Below are 7409 nucleotides of genomic sequence, written 5' to 3' on the forward strand. Positions count from 1 at the left end.
TTTAAAAGTTAAAAAAACGGACAACTGTAATGAGAACACTCCAGTTTTTGGACACATTTATAGAATGAATAACAACAGACTAACTAAACGAATCTTCAACTTATTGAACAGTCACAAATCCAAGCCAACGTGGTTCATTGAAATTGAAAAGGATATGAAAAACGCTGGAAATAAAATAGATACGTTAGAAAACAGAACACGTTCCAGAGAAGTAACACGAAATGCAGGATTTCAGGGGAGAAATAAACTAACAACTGGAAGAAATTAAACTCAAGAGGAAAAGGAACAACATTCTTAGAAAATGAAGGAAATTTGGAAACGAAGCAAGTTAAATGCAAAGAAAATAAACCAAAGTTGATTTATCGTACCCTCAAAAGGGTTAATCGAATTATAAAAATAATAATAAAAGAAGGAATAAAGAACTGCACAAAAAGATTAATGGCTAAAAGGATATGACAATACACCAGGAAATGCAAGAGCACCACAACCTGGACGAAAGAAATTACCAAAGATCTAAGTGAACTAAATCTACTAAACAGTGAAAGCATGTTGAATAGAAACAAATTCCGCACAATAGTTGACAGACACAGGGAATTTCAGAAACAAGAGAGGCAACAACGAACTTTGACAGACCGACAGAGACTACAAGTCAAAATATGAAGAGGTTTTGCGAGCAGAAGAGACAGGAAGACGAGAAGCAGAAGCATAAGTTAAGCGTGGTCCATAGGAGCCCAGAACGAATGTAAAATAATAATAATAATAATAATAATAATAATAATAATAATAATAATAATAATAATAATAATAATAATAATTTTTCTAGTTGCTTTAAGTCGCATCGACACAAATAGGTCTTACGGCGACGATGGGGAAGAAAAGGGGTAGGAGTGGGAATCTAATGGCCGTGACCTTAATTAAAGTACAGCCCCAGCATTTGAATAGTGTGATGATGGGAAACCACGGGAATCCATATTCAGGGGTGCAGACAGTGCGGCTGGAACCCACTATCTTTTGAATGCAAGCTCACAACACCACGCCCCTAACTTCAAGACCATCTTGCTCGATAATACCGGTAATAATAACAATAATTAGAAGAAGAAGAAGAATGTAGTTTTCACGTCCCACTAACTACATTTTTACTGCGTTTGGAGACGCCGAGTTTCCGGAATTTTTCCCCACAGGAGTTCTTTCACGTGCCAGAAAATATATCGACACAAGGCTGACGTATTTGAGCACCTTCAAATACCAACGGACTCAGCTATGATCGAATCTGTCACATTGGGGCCAGAAGGCCACTCAGCCCGGCTGCTAATAAATAAATAAATAAATAAATAAATAAATAAATAAATAAATAAATAAATAAATAAATAAATAAATAAATAAATAGTCCGCCTCTGTGGTGTAGTGGTTAGCGTGATTAGCTGCCACCCCCGGAGGTCCGGGTTCGATTCCCGGCTCTGCCACGAAATTTGAAAAGTGGTACGAGGGCTGGAACGGGGTCCACTCAGCCTCGGGAGGTCAACTGAGTAGAGGTGGGTTCGATTCCCACCTCAGCCATCCTGGAAGTGGTTTTCCGTGGTTTCCCACTTCTCCTCCAGGCGAATGCCGGGATGGTACCTAACTTAAGGCCACGGCCGCTTCCTTCCCTCTTCCTTGCCTATCCCTTCCAATCTTCCCATCCCTCCACAAGGCCCCTGTTCAGCATAGCAGGTGAGGCCGCCTGGGCGAGGTACTGGTCATACTCCCCAGTTGTATCCCCCGACCAAGAGTCTGAAGCTCCAGGACACTGCCCCTGAGGCGGTAGAGGTGGGATCCCTCACTAAGTCCGAGGGAAAAACCGAACCTGGAGGGTAAACAGATGATGATGATGATGATGATAAATAAATAAATAAATAAATAAATAAATAAATAAATAAATAAATAAATAAATATTCATTATAGTCCGTTATGTCTTTCAGCGTTCAGTCTGGAAGCCTCTGTGAATTTACTAAGCGCAGCCACAATCCTCTATTTTTGTTCTGCGGCCTTGTTTGGTTCTGTACCTCTTATCTTTAAATCGTTAGAAACTGAATACAATCTTCTTCGTCTTGGTCTTCCTCTACAACTCTTACCCTCCATAACAGAGTCCATTACTCTCCTAGGCAACCTTAATCCTGCATTCGCCCCACATGATCCCACCACCGAAGCCGGGTTATACGCACAGGTTCATCCATGGAGTTCATTCGTAACTTATCCTTTATCTCTTCATTCTGAGTTCCCATCTGCCTGTACCAGCAATAATTCTCGATACTTTCGTGTCTGTTACTTACAGCTTATGAATAAGATATCCTGAGTCCACTCAGCATTCGCTCCCGGAAAGCAAAGTGGCTCTGAAAACCGAGCAATGTAAAGATAGTTTCGTCAGGGAGCTGACTTCCTTCTTACAGAACACTGTTGATCGCAACTGTGAGCTCACTGCAATAGCTTTATTGGACCTTGAATCAATGCCACTTACTATATTACCATCCTGGGAGAACACACATCCTAAATACTTGAAAGTTGTATCACCAAACTGACACTCAATTCTCTTGGATTTCTTACGTACTGACATGAATTTACTCTTGGAAAGGCTAATCTATATACCAGCCTCATTGCACCTATTTTCAAGTTCCAAGATATTAGACTGCAGGCTTTCGGCACAATCTGCCACTATGAACACGTCGTCAGCTTAGGCCAGACTGCTTACTACAGTTTCACTTAACTGAATCCCTCCCTGCTACTTTATGCCTGTCAGCAGATGATCCATGTAAACTAATAAACAGCGAAGGTGAAAGATTACAGCCTTGTCTAAACCCAGTAAGTACTCTACCTTGAACCTAGAACTCATTCTAAAATAAATAAAGAAATGTATAAATCAATTAATAAATAAGAATAAATAAATAAGGACGTGAGTTCGAGAAACGAGTTTTCCACTTTCGGAGGTGTATGTGGTCCTTAGGTTCACTCATCCTACACCGAAAATGAGTGACATATTAATTCCTGGGGGGCAAAACTAACTACTCTACCCCACCTAGTGTCGAAGTTACGGATAGTAAAGCCTTTACCTTCCGCCCCTCCAAGGGCTTTCATGGCCTATACGGAGATGACTTTGCTTTGCTTGTGATATGATGGTCGAATTGCGTCACGATAATCTGTAGTGTATACCTATTAAGACGTGCGACTCATTTATGGATGTTAAGGCCATGAACGACGCGCGTTAACCTCTGAATGTCCGTTCAGAGAACGAGCAAGAATTTGACGCTTTCTCCACGATTCATCTTGACAAGTTATTACTTTCGTCTACCTAATTCACCCTAGAGATTATTCGTGAGTTCGTGGTAAAACATAACTTTCTTTCCGTCACCGAGAAGTCATCATGACTCTCCATATTCCTGAAATACACCTTTTGACAGGTTGCTTTATGTCGCGCCGACACAGATAGTTCTTATGCCGACGATAGGATAGGAAAGGGCTAGGAGTGCGAAGGAAGCTGCCGTGGCTTTAATTAAGGAACAGCACAGCATTTTCCTGGTGTGAAAATGGGGAACCATGGAAAATCATCTTCAGGACTGCCGACAGTGGGGTTCGATCCCACTATCTCCCGAATTCACGGTCAACTTACTCGGTGAAATACTGCGCTTAAGGTTCTTCAGCTAGACAGATTCATTAATACAAAGAACATTATAATTACATAGCAACTGTCCCGACATTTCCTTTGAAGTCAAAATGAGAAAACCACATAAAACCTCTCTCAGAACAGTCGACCGTTAGGTTCGAACCCACGCATTTCCCGAATGCAGAGCTGGCAACTCCATTCGGTGTGTAAAAGAAATATACCTTTCGTTAAAATGCAGACGTGTGCAAATTATATAAACATTTGTAGTGTTACAGTTAAATATAAAATATAATGACCTTACTACCCTAACTCTCCTACCTTTTCAGTTTTCCATAGCCTATTTTCAATCATTCTACCAGGTCAGGAATGGAATGAATGAAGACCCAATCTAGCGGCGAGGACAGGACCAGTGCCGGCTGGCGAAGCCTGTTGCACACCTCTGGGGCAATGATTAATGAATGACAAATGATATGACATGATATTGAAGAGTGTTGCTGGAATGAATTATGAAAGGGAAAACCGTAGTACCCGGAGATATACCTGTCCAGTACAAATCTTACGTGGAGTGACCGGGATTTGAACCACGGAACTCAGCGGTGAGAGCCCGGCACGCTGCCGCCTGAGCCACGGAGGCTCCACAGACATATACCATTATATAAAAATTCTTAAAACGAATTTAAAATATATTTTCTAAATGTTCAATATCAAAGAAAGTTACCCTTAAATTAAATGGATCTGTGGCCATGTTTCGACCTGTGTTAAGGTCATCTTCAGCTCGATGTACAAGAAATAAGACATATAGGGTGACCCAAAAGTTCCTTAACATTTGATGAGACAGTACTACACGGAATATTGGAGCTATAGAGGTAATAATTGACACACATACTTGACATGACATGGGGTTTTATTGACACCAACAACGAGTGCACAACCAGGCCAACAGATGGCGCTGGACAGCAACACATCAGTGTTGCCGCATGAGACCCGTGATAGTATAAAAAGAGCTGTCGTGAGAGAAGGCGTCAGATGCGCCTGCAATCGCTACATGTTGAGGTTATCAGAAAAGGCACTGTTCGTGAAGCTTTATTTACTTTATTTTGATGTCAGTAAAACCCCATGTCAAGCATGTGTGTCAATGATTACCTCTTTACCTCCAATATTATGTGAAATATTGCCTCGTCGAATGTTAACGGAATTTTCGGCCATTCTGTACATATAAAACAGCAGTACATGAGAATAAATCTAGGATAAGAGAAAAAAAGCATTATACGATAAAAACTTAATTTTGTTTAAATTATTTACCATTCTTCTGTCTTACTGAGATTAAAATTAGTGCTGATTTGACTAAGTAAGTCTAGAGTTGAACAAAAAATTGTTGGCTGGAGGAGTATCGTTGAAATCAGGTGAAGTGTTTTCAATATTTCGACCGTCGAAACAGATTGAAATGTACGCTCCGTATTTCATCAATGGTCCACGTCTGTAGTGTAGTGGTTAGTGTGATTAACGCCATCCCCCGAGGCCTAGGTTCGATTCCCGGTTCTGCTACGAACTTTAGAAAGTAGTACGAGGGCTGGAACGGGGTCTACTTAGCCTCGGTAGGTCAACTGAGTACACGAGGGTTCGATTCTCTCCTCAGCCATCCCTGAAGTGTTTTTCCAGGAAAATCCGAGATGGTACCTAACTTAAGGCCATGGCCGCTTCTTTCCCTCTTCCTTGTCTATCTCTTTCAATCTTCCGATCCCCCTACGAGGCCCCTGTTCAGCATAGCAGGTGTGGCCGACCCAAAGTCTCACGCTCCAGGACACTGCTCTTGAGACGGTAGAGGTAGGATCCCTCGCTGAGTCCGAGGGAGTAACCAACCCTGGATGGCAAACGGATTACGAAAAACAGAAAAATCTCTTCAATGAAGAATAAAAATGTCGACCAGTTATGTAAAGGGAAATCAAAAATACCAAGTGCGAGAAGGATACAATTTTGAAGAAACAGTTCTTAAGTGAAGTGCCGAAAGCATGTTCTCACTTTCTCTTTCCTCCAGCCCCATATACATACTAAAGAAAAAAAAACATGTGATGATATAAAAACCCGGACTCTAGAATGACCATTTGACCTTACCGCCTTCACCTGTCGTTACTTCCACGTGCCGCTCTGGGGTGGAGTTCGAACACGGACTATCTGCGTGACGAGCTCACTAAGTTTCTGACTGAACTTTTTCCGTGTTCTGAATTGCGATGTAAGTTGTTTGATTTACCGTAATGGGGCTCATCATAGGTGCATTGTCGGTAGAGTCGCGCCTTAGAATGTAATCCTCCGGCAAGTGTGCAAGGTAAAGGTTAGCTCTTTACTTGCCCGCAACTGATATGAGTTGAACGAATTTCATTATATATGTCCTTATATACAGTATACATGTCTTGTACGGAGTACCGCACGTGTGATGTACACCGCTTGAGGCTTGCACTATCTGATAAGTTTCTGGGCTAGCGCTCGTATCAGCTGTTTCTCATGCACGCTGAACTGTTAGTCAACTCGTAACCTTGACATGCCTGCATTAAAGGTAAATCCTATCAGAACTCCTAGAATTTATGTTACTCTTGCTACATTACGGAAGAACGGGCTGCATGGCACTTCCTACTAACCAAATTAGTTCGCATTCTAACCTATTACCGCCTCAAAATCCAAGGTCTACGCATAACATCTACATTAAAAGGATCTTAACATTATTATTATTATTATTATTATTATTATTATTATTATTATTATTATTATTATTATTGGAGCCATCAGTCATAGACATGCTTGATGCAGCTCTCCTTGCCACGCTATCCCGAGCTAAACTTTCCATTTCTAAGTAACTGCTGCATTCTACATCCGCTCTGATCGGTTTGTCATATTCATACCTTGGTCAACCCCTAGCGTTCTTACCGCCTTCACTTCTCTCAAAAACCAACCGAACAAATCCTGTGTGTCTTATGATGTGTCCTATCATTCTATCTCTTCTTCTCGTCATATTCAAACAAATCTATCTCCCCTCAGAAATTCGGTTCAGTACCTAGTTATTGGTGAAGTGATCTACTCATATCACCTACTGCATTCTTCTGTAAAACCACATTTCAAAGCCTTCTATTCTCTTCCTTTCTGAGTATGTTATCGTCCATATTTCACTTCCATACAATGCCACGCTCCACACGAAAGTCTTCAAAAACATCTTTCTAATTCCTATCTCAGTGTTCGAAGTGAGCAAATTTCTTTTCTTAAGAAAGGCCTGCCTTGCTTGTGATAGTCTGCATTTTATGTCCTCCTTACTTCAGCCACCATTAGTTATTTTACTACCCACGTAACAATATTCATCTACTGTCTTCAAGACTCCATTTCCTAATCTAATATTTCCTGCATCAGTTGACTTCGTTCGACTGCACTCCATTACTTTTGTTTTGGACTTATTTATTGTCATCCTGTACTCCTTAGCCAGGACTCTGTCCATACCATTCAACAATTTTTCCGCATCTTCTGCAGTAACAATATCATCGGAAAATCTCAGGGATTTGATTTCCTCTCCTTGGATTGTGATTTCATTTCCAAATTCCTCTTTGCTCTTGTTTACTGCATGTTCTGTATAAAGATTTAAATCGAGGGGGACAAACTGCAACCTTGGCTCACTCCTTTCTGGACGGCTACTTCTTTTTTTAAAGCCTTAGATTTCTATCAGTGCAGACTGATTTTTATACAGATTATAGATAATTCTTAGTAATCAGTATCTGGTCCCGATCACCTTTAGAAT

The 7409-nt window shown here is 40.9% G+C and overlaps 1 pseudogene; it reads right to left on the reverse strand.

The window, feature by feature from the left end:
• Window positions 1–4753: 4753 nt before the first annotated feature.
• LOC136885311 (uncharacterized) lies at window positions 4754–7112 on the reverse strand (annotated as a pseudogene).
• Window positions 7113–7409: the final 297 nt, after the last annotated feature.

This window comes from Anabrus simplex, chromosome 14 (genome assembly GCF_040414725.1).
Source record: "Anabrus simplex isolate iqAnaSimp1 chromosome 14, ASM4041472v1, whole genome shotgun sequence".
In the NCBI taxonomy this organism is placed as follows: domain Eukaryota; kingdom Metazoa; phylum Arthropoda; class Insecta; order Orthoptera; family Tettigoniidae; genus Anabrus; species Anabrus simplex.